The sequence below is a fragment of the Macaca thibetana genome, chromosome 15, assembly GCF_024542745.1.
Source record: "Macaca thibetana thibetana isolate TM-01 chromosome 15, ASM2454274v1, whole genome shotgun sequence".
Classification (NCBI taxonomy): Eukaryota; Metazoa; Chordata; class Mammalia; order Primates; family Cercopithecidae; genus Macaca; species Macaca thibetana.
This window is the reverse complement of record NC_065592.1, coordinates 28,208,575-28,222,727: the sequence shown is the minus strand read 5'-3', so window position 1 is coordinate 28,222,727 and position 14,153 is coordinate 28,208,575. Positions and strand designations below refer to the sequence as shown.

At 43.7% G+C, this 14,153-nt stretch overlaps 1 protein-coding gene and 1 pseudogene across 1 annotated transcript in view; one reads left to right on the top strand and one right to left on the bottom strand.

Moving 5' to 3' along the window:
* Nucleotides 1-14,153, top strand: part of GNG10 (G protein subunit gamma 10) — a 484,859-nt gene that overhangs the window by 407,966 nt on the left and 62,740 nt on the right. The window lies entirely within an intron of this gene.
* LOC126937748 (iron-sulfur cluster assembly 1 homolog, mitochondrial-like) lies at nucleotides 4,882-5,248 on the bottom strand (annotated as a pseudogene).

Sequence of the window (14,153 nt, the reverse complement as noted above, 5' to 3'; positions counted from 1 at the left end):
GTTTGCTGGAATAAGGGCAAGGAACACTTGGCCCAACCAGGGCAGAAAACCGCTTAAAGGCATTCCTGAACCACTAACAATAGCATGAGCGATCTACATCTTAAGGACATGTTCCTGCTGCAGATAACTAGCCAGACCCATCCCTTTATTTTGGCCCATCCTTTTATTTCCTGTAAGGAATACTTTTAGATAATCTACAGTCTATAGAAACAATGCTTACCACTGGCTTGCTGTCCATAAATATGTGGGTAAAACTCTGTTTGAGCCTCTCAGCTCTGAAGGCTGTGAGACCCCTGCTTTCCCACTCCACATGCTATATTTCTGTGTGTCTTTAATTCCTCTAGTGCCCCGGGTTAGGGGCTCCACGGCCCAGCTGGTCTCGGCACTCTTATCTCGCTTTTCCCTTTTGGCCTGTTCTTCTTGGTCCCTGTTATACAACACCGAGGTTGCTAGGTTTTATAATGTCTCCAAATTTTGTTTTGGGCCTAAGGCAGACTTTGGGGATTTTCTCCTAATGTCAGTGGCTGATTGGGTGATAAATTTATCTTTTACAATCAGTTAACCTTTTACAGAATCTGGAGTTAGGGAGGTGTCCTTTCACAGGGCCTCCCTTAGCCTTCCTGAAAAGCGAAGGGGTTTTCCTCTTTTCTTTGCATAATTCTGGATAGCATTGTGTAGTTCATAGGTTTTTTCCTGGTCTCCTTCAACCCTTCTAAAATGCAAGTTAGCAAATACCTGTGGCTCTAATCTCCATGATCTGAGTCAGTATCCCAATGAGGGTCTACAGTGGGGACCGCCTGTTGCCCTGTGGGAAAATTTTCCCTCTCCTCCAGGGCTATTTGATCGTTTACCTGGCTAAGGTACCAGGCAAATTGCCTAAATTGCCAGGCTGCTGCTAAAGTTGCTTCCTTATCAGTAGGACTTAAGGTCTGATCAAGAGATAAAATGATATCTCTCCATGTGAGACTAAAGGGCTGCCCCAATCCTTGTAGGACATATATATAGTTGTCAGGATCATCTGAGAATTTCCCTAAATCTGCCTTTATTTGTTTTAAATCTGAGAGTGAGACGGGGGCATGCAAATCATACTGCTTATAAGGGACATAGTTTGGGTTGCTTAGCTCGTGGAGTTTATGTTCTCTTTCCAGGGTGCCTTTAACACTTCAGTGGGGCTGGATGGAGGAGAGTCAGTGGGGGAAGAGAGTGGGTCTGAGGGAAGAGGCAGTGAGTATGGAGGCAATTGTGGGCCTCCGTCATTTGGGCAAAGCTTGCAGGCTTGGCACAGGGCAATATTGTTACAAAGGGCAAAGAAAATCTGTACATAAGGGACTTCACTCCATTTACCTCCTTGTTTACAGAAAAGATCTCATTGTAGAAGGGTGTTCTATTTAATCCTTCTCTCAGGGGACCAAGTTTCCTTATTTTGTAAGGAATACTGTGGCCAAGCAGTGGTACAGAAGAAAATCAGCCACTTCTTTTTTAAGGTTTCAAGGTCAAATTTGTCTCAGTTATTTAGGATATATTTTAGGGGAGTGTCTGGTTCTGAAGGTGTGGTTCCCATCTGGAATTTTAAACACAGGGATGCTGGCACCCCTGTTTAGTCCTGGGACTTGTCTTCCCTTAGGGCATCTCCTAAGGCTCAGGTCCAGTTGTGCTCAAAACTCACTGCCGCTTTTTCTAAGCTCTCCATCTACCAGATTTAACCATGCTTACCGGTGGGATGGAAACTTTCCTTCCCCTGTCATGCGCCCATTGACCACTAAATGGGGCACAAGGTCTGTTGGATTTATTGTGGTAAATACAAAAAAAAATTTTTTTTAATTCGCCGGGTATGGTGGCAGGCACCTGTAGTTCCAGCAACTCAGGAGGCTGAGGCAGGAGAATGGCATGAACCCGGGAGGTGGAGCTTGCAGGGAGCCGAGATTGGGCCACTGCACTTCAGCCTGGGTGACAGAGTGAGAATCTGTCTCAAGAAAAGAAAAAAAAAATTATAGTAAAAAACATAACATTTACCATGCTAATCATGTGTGCAGTTCTGTAGTGTTAAATATATTCACACATTTATGCAACATATCTCTAGAATGTTTTAATCTTACATGACTGAAATTCTACACCCATTGAACAACTGCTCAATTCCACCTCCCGCTAGCCCCTGGCAACCATAATTCTACTTTGTTTCTGAGTTTGACTACCTCCCATGCGTCCTATAAGTGGAATCGTGCAATATTTGTCCTTCTGTGACTTATTTCACTTAGCATCATGTCCTCAAGTTTCACTCATATGGTAGCATTTGGCAAGATTTCCATTTTAAAGGCTGAATAATATTTCCTTGCATGTATGTACCATATTCTCTTTATCCATTTATTTGTTCATGGACATTTAGGTTGCTTCTACCACTTGGCTATTGTGTATAATATGGTAATGAACATGGGTGTATGAATATCTCTTTGAGATCCTGCTTACAATTCTTTTGGCTATATATCCAGAAGTGGGATTGCTGGCTTATATGGTAGTTCTATTTTTAATCTTTTAAGGAATATCCATTCTGTTTTTCCATAGCAGCTGCACCATTTCACATTCCCACCAACAGTGCCCAGGGATTCCAATTTTTCCACATCTTTGCCAACATTCATGATTTTCTGAGAGTGGCCATCCTAATAGGTGTGAGGGGATATCTCATTGTAGTTTTGATTTTCATTTCTATGATGATAGTGATGTTAAGCATCTTTTTATGCTTGTTTGCCATTTGTGTATTTTCTTTGGAGAAATGTCTATTCTTATGTCAGTTTTTAAACGGGGTTATTTTTGTTGTTGTTGTTGATTGTAGGGTTCTTCATATATCCTGGATAGTAACCTGTTATTAGATATATGATTTGTATATATTTTCCCCCATTCCATGGGTTGCCTTTCAATTTTGTTGCTTTAGTTGATGTGGTTTTTACATTTTTAATAGTTGAAAAAAAATCAAAAGAAGAATATTTCTGGCTGGGCGTGGTGGCTCACACCTGTAATTTCAACACTTTGGGAGACCAAGGAGGGCGGATCACCTGAGGTCAGGAGTTTGAGACCAGCCTAGCCAACATGATGAAACCCCATCTCTACTAAAAATACAAAAATTAGGTGAGCATAGTGGTGTGCACCTGTAATCCCAGCTACTCTAGAGGCTGAGGCAGGAGAATCACTTGAACCTGGAAGGCGTAGGAAGCAGTGAGCCGAGATCACACCACTGCACTCTAGCCTGGGTGACAGAGCAAAACTCTGTCTCAAAAAAAAAAAACAACCAAAAAACCAAAAACCCCCAAAAAACAAAAAAGACCACCATTTACTTTCACAGATTGCCTCAGAGTGCGGAGCACAAGTTTCTGTCACCTATAAGGAAAAAGAGATGTGGGTTGGTCCCAGCTATCTCTCACCCTGTGGACTAAGGGTAGACAAAAGCCCTTTGGCCTCCCCAGGGTTTTGCTTCCTCACATACAGAATTGAGGGGGGTGGGCTAGATGACTTTTAAAAGACCTTTCAACTAAAATAATTTAAGTCATCTTGAGATCCTTTCTTCGACCAGACATTTAGGATGGCAAAAGGAATGGATAAAAAAATCAGGTGGGGCCGGGTGCAGTGGCTCATGCTTGTAATCCCAGCACTTTGGGAGGCTGAGGCGGGTGGATCACTTCAGGTCAGGAGTTCAACACCAGCCTGGCCAATGTGGTGAAACCCCATCTCTGCCAAAAAGACAAAAATTCACTGGGCTTGATGGCGGGTGCCTGTAGTCCCAGCTCCTGGGGAGGCGGAAGAAGGAGAATCGCTTGAACCTGGAAGGCAGAGGTTGCAGTGAGCTGAGATCTCGCCATTGCACTCCAGCCTGGGAGACAGAGTGAGACTCTGTTTCAAAAATAAATAAAATAAAATAAAACCAACCAACCAACCAAACAAGGTAAATAAAATATTTCTCACTGTTTCATACTGTCACTCAGAACTATTCTGCCCTACAGTTCAAGGAAATCTTTGCTGACTACTGCTAAAGGGTATGTAAATGAAGCATCTGACAATGAAATTTTTAATAAAAAAGTAAAAAGTCTATGCCAAGTTTGAATGGAAAAGCAATGTACCACTGTGTTACTACCAGCAGTCCACACTCTCTGCCTCTGAATTTTAAGAGTCACCAATGTGGTTGGGAAAAATGCCAGGGAGATGCACATTCAAGCCATTCTATAGAGACCTAATGAGTGCACATCTGTTGATGCATTTTCTGAACGGATTAACAGGATGAAGCCTGACGCAGTGGCTCACACATGTAATCCCAACCTTTTGGGAGGCTAAGGCAGGGAGATCCCTTTGAGTTCAGGAGATGGAGACCAGCCTGGGCAACATAGCAAAACTCCATCTCTCCAAAAAGAAAAAAAAAAAAAAAAAAAAAAAACGATTAGCCAGGCGTGGTGGCACACGCCTGTAGTCCCAGCTACTCAGGAGGCTGAGGCTGGAGAATCACTTGAGCCAAGGAAGCAGAGGTTGCAGTGATTGTGCTGAGATTGTGCCACTGCACTCCAGCCTGGGCAACAGAGTGAGACCCTGTCTCAAAAAAATAAAAATAAAAGAAGGGATGCAAGAGAGTTAACTGCAGAGCAGGATTTTTTTCTTTACAGAACAGAAAAATAATCCAGAGAGCAATGGCTTCTCATTTTCAGTCTTCTGCAGAGAATACAAATATTACTTCTTCTGAATCTAACACACTAGCTTCCTTTCCAAAATGCATCACTTTATTTCCCTTAAAAGGCAGCCACAGATGATAAACCATAAGCACGTGACAGTCACATGATTTCTTCAGTAAGAACGAAGACTTTCACACACTCTCCTGGAGCTTAGAGCCAGAGGAATCCTGAGCTGTCAAATATTAAAGCTTTCTCCACAGCCACACATTCCTTTGATGATTGGGTTATTGAACACAAGCTTACTGGATAATTTGTTTTCAACACAGTCCATTTCTGTTCCTAAAAGTGTTAGCTGTGCTTTTTTTTTTTTTTTTTCCAGTGGATACTCTGATTTCATCTTGAACAACTTCTTCATCAGAATCTCCATTTGTCTTCCTACATTCTAGAGAATAAGCAAGTCGCTGGTATGGACCTCAGGCTTATCTATATAAAGTTGTTTTATCATTCACTGCTGAAGGTGTCAAGAGGAGGGTGGCCCAGGTGGCCTACAGCTTCCTGTTGCTCACAGCCGGGACAGTGGCCCGAGGTAAAGAAGCTCGCATCTTCTGGGTCCTGGCACCTCTGTGCTTCAGGCTGGAGCTTGGGCACCTCAGCCTCTCTCTATAGATACTGTGGGCAATTCCCAAGTAACACATTTTTGATTTGGCTCCAGCAAAATTTGTCTTTGCAAATAAGTTATCCATTGGTCTTTTTTTTGTTTTTCCCTTATGGGAGGAGGTTGGTAGGTAAGAAAATGAAAAAATCAAAAAAGTGCATGTCTGTGTGTGTGTGTGTCTGTGTGTGTCTGGCTGTGTCTGTGTGTGTGTGTGTGTCTGTGTGTGTTTGTGTGTATTTTGTAAATTGCCATGATTTCCTCCTGTACATTAAAGCCAAGAGACTTAGATTCATGTAATCAACCCAGTAGTTGCCTGGTTATATTTCCTTTGCTGCCTATAAGTTTCTGTCTTTTAAAAAATTACCATTTGGTCATATTTAATCGATATGCTACAAATCCTTTTCCGAATGGGTAGTATTTGTCTGAATTTTAAATTTAAAAAAATTCTCCCTATACAAATTTTAAAAAATTCTCCCTTAAAAGCCCTAGATGGCTTTTAAGAGATCTTTCAACTAACATAATCGAAGTCAGCTTGAGAGCCCATCTTTGACCAGACTTTTAAGGTGGCAAAAGAAATGGATAAAAAAAAAAGCAGGTGGGGCCAGGCGCGGGGGCTAATGCCTGTAATCCCAGTATTTGGGAGGCTTAGTTGGATGGATCACTTCAGGTGAGGAGTTATAGAATAGCCTGCCCAACATGGTGAAACCCCATCTTTGATAAAAAGACAAAAATTAGCTGGGCATGGCGGCAGGTGCCTGTAATCCCAGCTACTCAAGAGGCTGAGGCAAGAGAATCACTTGAACCTGGGAGGCATAGGTTGCAGTGATCTGAGATAGTGCCACTGCACTCCAGCCTGGGTGACACAGTGAGACTGTCTGAAAGAAAAAAAAAAAAAAAACAGCAGGTGGATCCTGCACTCATATGTTTATTACAGCACAATTCACAACAGCAAAGTCTTGTCCAAAATGGTTGATTGGATAACGATGTGTCCAACACATCTTTAAAGATACCAAAGATCTGGATGCTGAGGCAGGAGAATGGTGTGAAACCAGGAGGCGGAGTTTGCAGTGAGCCGAGATAGCGCCACTGCACTCCAGCCTGGCCGAAAGAGCGAGACTCCATCTCAAAAAAAAAAAAAAAGATACCAAAGATAAAGATATTTGGTACACATACATCATCATTGCAATGACTGTCAGAGGCAAGATTGAGTGACAGCTGTATCAGACAATAAAGGTTTTATTAGAGTGTTTAAAATATACCAAAATATCCTTCAGGCAGTCCTCAATGCCAAGGATTAGAACATTCCCAAAAGAAAAATATAGACAAATGGATAAAAGAATTCAAGAGAGGCTGGGCATGGTGGCTCACGCCTGTAATCCCAGGACTTTGGGAGGCCCAGACGGGCGGATCACCTGAGGTCAGGCATTTGAGATCAGCCTGACCAACATAGGGAAATCCCGTTTCTACTGAAAAGAAATACAAAAAATTAGCCGAGCGTGGCAACGCATGCCTGTAATCCCAGCTACTCAGGAGGCTGAGGCAGGAGAATCTCTTGAACCCAGGAGGTGCAGGTTGCAGTGAGCCAAGATCACACCACTGCCCTCCAGCGAAACTCCATCTAAAAAAAAAAAAAAAAAGAATTCAAGAGAAAAGTGTGAAAGAAGCAGGACAAACAGCAAGCTTCAAATTTTTATTCAAAGCTAGAAAGTACAAATGATAAATTATTATCAATTATTCATTATTATATTGATTCCTATGAACCACTTTTCAATGACAGCTTTTGATGTATCAACCTAGTTCACAGGAAAACTTGTGTCCCGAGAGTAGGTATAAGGAGGAAGGAAGAGAGGAAAGATGGAAGGGAAAAGAGAGGAAAGGAAGGAGGGAGGGAGGTTAAGGAGTCAGAATAAGAAAAAAAAAAAAAAAGAAAAGAAATTACCTCAAAATTTGAAGGGTGGGGAGGCAGGCAGGATTCCGAGACATTTCAAATCTGCCCCAGCTTCACATTATCATAGAACAAAATCTGTCTTAAAGTTTCTCTAGCTTGTTTTAAACCAAAAGAATTATGGGTGAAGGTGAAACAGTTTTTTCTTTGTTTATTTTTTATTTTATTTTATTTATTTATTTTTTTGAGATGGACTTTTGCTTTTGCTGCCCAGGCTGGAGTGCAATGGCACGATCTTGGCTCATTGCAACCTCTGCCTCCTGGGTTCAAGCGATTCTCCTGCCTCAGCCTCCTGAGTAGCTGGGATTGCAGGTGCACACCACCATGCTCAGATAATTGTTCTGTTTTTAGTAGAGTGAGAGTTTCACCATGTTGGCCAGGCTGGTCTCAAACTCCTGACCTCAGGCGATCTACCCACCTCGGCCTCCCAAAGTGCTGGCATTACAGGCGTGAGCCACCGCACCTGGCCAAAACAGTTTTAGAATGCTCTTCCTATTCAGGTTGAAGTTACCAATGATACAGAACACGTACATCATATGGTAGCAATTTGCTTTTCTTATCATAACATTAAAACTAATATAACAAAAGTTGAATGTGCTGAAACAGAGAGTAAAAGGGTGATTATCAGAGACTGGGGATGGAGGAGTTGGGGACGTATTGGGCACAGGACACAAAATTTCAGTTAGACAGGAGGAATTAGTTCTAAAAATCTATCACACATCACAGTGACCACCGTTAAAAACAACATATTGTCATTAAAATTGCTAAGAGACTAGATTTTAAGGGTTCTCACTACAAAAAATAGGTATGTGAGGTGAAGGGGAGGCAGAATTCCCCTTCCATTCTCTTGGGGTCCCGGTTGGGTCCAATAATTAAACTGACATAAGATAAATTAGCAGGAGAAATGCATACAAATTTAGTTAATACAAGTTTTATGTGGCATGGGACCTTCTAATAAGGAAATGAAGACCCAAATAATCAGTTAGAGTCAGTAACTTAAATACTGACTTGGACAAAGTGTAAGATTCTCCCTGGGGCCTGAAAGCTTAAGGAGATGAATAACTCCTCCCTTCTCAGGCCCAGTCCCAAGCACAAGGGCACTTGTGTCAGCAGCATGAGTCAGCAAGAGAGCAGAAGCAGGAAGAGAGCCGGCTGGAAGACACCTACCCTGGCCGGAAGGCACCTATCCCTGAAGATCAAGAAAGAGGCCATCCAGGTACAATGTAGCAGTTACATCAGACTAGGACACTTCCTTTTTACAGGAGACTAAAACCTTTGTCCCATCCTCACTTGGGGCTGTCGCCATTTTAAGCCTCAGCCCGCCTGCACCCAGGCGCTCCTTAAAACAGCATGTTGCTCCACACTGCCTCGTGTTGTCTGTTGGTGCGCTCCTGGGGTTCGAACCGATACAAGAACCTTACACAAAGTATACTCAGTTATGAAGAAACAACTAAGTTATGTGGGGAGGCTTAAAAGAGAAAAGTTATTTTAGCAAGATCCATAGGGAATTCTCTCCGTCTCAACTTCTTATTCTTAAGGATAAGGACGTTACCTCTTTCATATGGGAGTTTTACCTTCTGCTTTTAAGAAATAGGGTGAAGAAGGCTGGGCACGGTGGCTCACACCTGTAGTCCGAGCACTTTTGGGAGGCAGAGGTAGGTGGACCACCTGAGGTCAGGAGATCGAGACCAGCCTGGACAACATGGTGAAATCCTGTCTGTACTAAAAATACAAAAATTAGCTGGGTGTGGTGGCAGGTGCCTGTAATCTCAGTCACTCAGGAGGCTGAGGCAGGATAATTGCTTGAACCCTGGAGGCAGAGGTTGCAGTGAGCCAAGATGGCGCCACTGCACTCCAGCCTGGGCAACAGAGTGAGACTCCATCTCAAAAAAAAAAAAGAAAAATAGCATGAAGATCAGAGCTATCTTCTTGCACCTGCTGTCTTTCAAATGCATTTAGCTTAACTAGTCTGTGCACCAGACTAGCATATTTTAACCTCATCAGAGGTAATAGAATGTTAAGAAGCTTGATGTAGCCATTCCACAATGTACACAGATATCAAAACATCATGTTGTACTCCATAAATATATGTAATTTGTACTTGTTGATTAATATAAATTTTAAAAATATAACTAGGTGCAGTGTTTCTGTGTCCAGGCATTTGTGGAATGAGAGGAAGGTAAATTTAAATTGAGAGCCTCCCTGTGGTTCTAATCCACTTCAGGCAGAATCTCTCTGAAGCAGCCTCTGACTTGGCAATTTTCTATGAAAGAATTAGGGAATGGTGACTGGGTGCAGTGGATCACTCCTGTCATCCCAGCACTTTGTGGGGCCAAGGTGAGAGGATTGCTTGAACTCAGGAGTTCAAGACCAGAGTGGACAACATAGCGAGACCTCATCTCTATCAAAAATTTAAAAAATTACTTAGGTGTGGTGGGGCATGCCAGTAGTTCCAGCTACTTGAGAGTTTGAGGTGGGAGGCTCACCTGAAACTTGGGAGATTGTGGCTGCAGTGTGCTGTGATTGTGCTACCACCTTCCAGCATGGCTGACAAAGTGAGACCGTCTCAAAAAAAAAAAAAAAAAAAGGATCTAGGGAATGAATCAGGAATAAGATTAATCGAAGTTTTTTGCTTTTTTTTTTTTTTTTTTTTGAGATGGAGTTTTGCTCTTGTCACCCAGGCTGGAGTGCAATGGTGTGATCTCAGCTCACTGCAACCTCCGTCTCCTGGGTTCAAACGATTCTCCTGCCTCAGCCTCCCAAGTAGCTGGGATTATAGGCATGTGCCACCAAGCCCAGCTAATTTTTGTATTTTTCGTAGAGATGGGGTTTTGCCATGTTGGTCAGGCTGGTCTCGAACTCCTCACCTCGGATGATCCACCCGCCTCGACTTCCCAAAGTGCTGGGATGACAGGCATGAGCCACTGCCCCTGGCCAAATATTTTTTAACTGCTCCCCGACCACCCACAGCCTTATTAATTTGCTTATTTTAAGTTGTGAGTATATGCAAATGATGTTTACTTTTCTTTTTTCTTTCTTTTTTTTTGAGACATTCTCAACTCTGTAACCCAGGCTGGAGTGCAGTGACACAAACCTGGCTCACCTCAACTCCCGCTTCCCAGGTTCAAGAAATTCTCATGCCTCAGCCTCCCGAGTAGCTGGGATTACAGGCATAAGCCACTATGCCCAGCTAATTTTTGTATTTTTAGTAGAGACGGGGTTCTGCCATGTTGGCCAGGTTGGTCTGGAACTCCTGACCTCAGGTGATCTGCTCGCCTCGGCCTCCTAAAGTTCTGGGATTATAGGCGTGAGCCACCATGCCCAGCCAATGTTTACTTTTCTCATGAAATACCTTGGAGAAAGACCAAACAGTATTTGTATATGTGGTGGGCAGAGCAGGAAAAACTGGATTTAAGTGCTGGTTTGTCTGTTGACAGCTATGTTCCTTTGGGTAGGACATGTTTTTTTTCTCAGAGTTTGTTGCTTCATTTTATCACAGGGTAGTACATATGTGTCCATGAGCTTGACTTGTGACATAATGTATATGAAAACAATGTACTGTACTTGCGACATAATGTTTATGAAAACAATTTCCGTCTTCAAAGTGCTGGACAAATTAGGGTATATTATTATTGATATTGTTATAAATAAAATTTTGGTGCCACAAAAGAAGTAGCACTCTAATATAAAATTTTCTTTTTAATTCTCAGCAAGGCAAGCTACTTCTATAGAAGACTGAGCCCTTACAGATGGAACAATGGTGAGCGCACGCCTGGACAAGGGAGGGAAAGGGGTTCTTATCCCTGACGCACGTGGCCCCTGCTGCTGTGTCGTCCCCCTATTGGCTAGGGTTAGACCGCACAGGCTAAACTAATTCTGTTGGCTAATTTAAAGAGAATGACGGGGTGAGTGGTTTGACAGGGAAAAATGGTTGTGGCAGAGCCAGAAATCAGAATAAGTCAGGGTGGAGAATGAGGAGGTAATTGGAACGAGTCAGGGTGGAGCAGGTAATCGAAAAAGATTTCTTTACGAGGAAGTTAAGTTTAAAAGTAGAAGGCAAAGAATTGAATCTACTGACATATTGATTCTTTGAAGAGAAAGTTAGAACTTAGATCTAATAATATAGGGACCAAAGTCCTCTGTGATAAGAAAACTTTCAAGGAGAGAAAGAGCAACTGACTGTATTCAATTTTCTCCACTTGCGCTCCAGGGCCACTCTCCAGCCTGCTCAGCATAAACTGGACCCCTACCCTCAAGCTTCTGCTTGGTTTCGGTGGAGGTCTGATGCTTGTTGATTCTCTCGGTAAGTTACTGCAGGTTGACTATGTCCCTCTAGCAAAAGGCACAGCTCTTTCAGGCAACCCCTGGGCATGCCTCCCCTCCCCGACTCCTTCAGGCCCAAGTGGGAGCTTCTCAGGCTCCACTGGTTTCCCTGTTCCTTACACACTGCCCTTTGGGTGGGTACAACATCCGTTTCCTGCTGGGAGACTGCTCAGTCTGATTTGTTTATGTATTTATTATAAACAAAAAAGAGATGAAAGTACATTGATTTTGAAAGAGAAAATGCATTTAAAAAGTTCTAGACAAATGGTGTAAATTAATGAAAATTTGAAAAGGACCCCTCCACCTCCACCAAAAAAAAAAGGACATATGGAAGTAAAATGACATCTTGCCCTGTCACCATTGTAAGTATGTACATCACATCTCCCCATCATATAAAGGAGATTTTTTCATTCTGAAATGCAAACAAAAGGAAAAACTAGGGTTAGCACCCGGTATACTACTAGTCCCCCCAGAAATGTGTTACTGGACCAACACGTTCTTATGCTTGCTGTCCAGTAACAGATCAATACACAAAGACAGCAGGGTTTGCAGCAGAGAAAGAGTTTAATGGTCTTAGCGTGACCAAGCAAACGGAAGGAGACAGTCAAATCTGTCTTGCCAAGGAGTTCTGGGCTGGGGCTTTTAAGGGGATTGTGGAGGGGAGGGGCTAGAAAATTGGGGTCAATGATTGGTTGGGATAAAGGGGATGAAAGCATCAGGATGTGGACACCACATTCTTTGGTGAGTCGGCTTCTTGTGGGGTCCTTCAGAGCAGCTGGCGTCTGTAGTTTCACTCGTGTGCAGGACCTGAAAGAATATCTCAAATGGAAAACTTGATATTTCACAATGTTCAAGATGTTATCTATAGAACAGTTCTAAGGAGAGCTATAATCTTGTGATGGGGTATTCCAGAAAAACTCTCAAACCATGTTTTTCCTCTGCTCTCACACCACTACAACAGCAATCATTAACATAGAAGAAGGCTTCTGTGACCAAGTGTGTGGGGATTTCTTCCCACCACCAAAGGAGAAATTAATTCTGCAGTGAACACCAGCGGGATGTTCTCCAAATCAATTTCAACACTACCTACCTGGAGGCAGATCCCACAGGTTGAGGGCTCAGGGGAAACCAACATGAACATGGACAGCATGCTGTTTCCTGTGCCATAAGTGATAAAGTCCTTTGCCTCTGATCCAGAAGTCTTGTGTCTTCTGTCAGCATCCATGAAACTGAGGCAGGCTAACTTGTTGGCTTTCAAGGGAAGGCAAAAATCTCAGTCCCTTCACTGTTCTTGACAATTATAAAGTGAAAAACATGCAGTCATATTTAAAGAAGCACAATTTGGCAGCCAAAAGTAGTTAAAAAGCAACCATAGGACTTCCTGTACAGGGGAGGGGGCCAGGCAGCCATTAGACAGCTGTTAGACAGCACAGCCCAACCCAAGGCCGGGGCCAGACAGCGGGGGCTTGGACAGGAGCAAGGTCCAAGGGCGGCCAGGTGCCAGAAGCCCAGGAAGCACATATCAAGGCTCCGTTGCCAGCGGGGTGCTGCCAATAAAATGTAGTCATGTGGAATTTGGAACGTGGAAAGGAGGTAGAAGTCATCCTTTCCTCCCCCGCAGCAGCAGGTGTGCAGGCTCTGGTGGTCAGCTGGACTCCATACTCCCCCACCAGTCACCAACCTGGGGACCGTGGGGCTGCAAGGATATCACCAGCAGTTTCCCCAGTTTCCTGACTTCTTCCATCCTCTGGAAATCAGCTGTGATGGAAACTGTGAGGGCCTGTCATTTACCCCGCGTCCCTGTTGAAGATCTCGTCCTCATTAGAAGATTCCTTGTCATGCAGCTTCTGTGCCATGTTTTTCAAGCGCGTGACACTGACAGCAATGAATCCTCCAATGTACCTGAGTCGCACTTCGTCATGAGCATCTCCAATGTGCCAGAAATCTGAAAATGCCTCTGGGGAGACACATGCACAAGACAGGTGATGACAACTCCATGGGGGTGGAGATTATTCATCTCTCATCATTTCAGCAACAAGGAAATAAATTAGTGGCAGAGTAAGGGCGACTTGAGATCTCCTGGAAGCGAGGATCCTTTAAAAATCCCTGAGTAGTCTCTCTCCTCCCGCTGTCCAAGACGCCAAAAGGAAAGAAGGCCAATGGGATGAAGGTGGCTCCAGCACCTGCTGTCGTGAAGAAGTAGGAGGCCAAGAAAGTGGTGAATCCCCTGTTTGAGAAAAGGCCTAAAAATTTTGGCTTAGGACAGGACATCCAGCCCAAAAGAGACCTCACCCGCTTTGTGAAATGGCCCTGCTATTATCAGGTTGCAGCGGCAGAGAGCCATCCTCTACAAGCGGCTGGAAGTGCCTCCTGCAATTTACCAGTTCACCCAGGCCCTGGACCACCAGACAGCTACTCGGCTGCTTAGCGTGGCCCATGAGTACAGAGCAGAGACAAAGCAGGAAAAGAAGCAGAGGCTGTTGTCCCCAGCCAAAAAGAAAGCTGCTGGCAAAGGGGATGTCCCCCCTAAGACACTACCTGTCCTTGGAGCAGGAGTTAACACTGTCACCACCTTGGTGGAGAA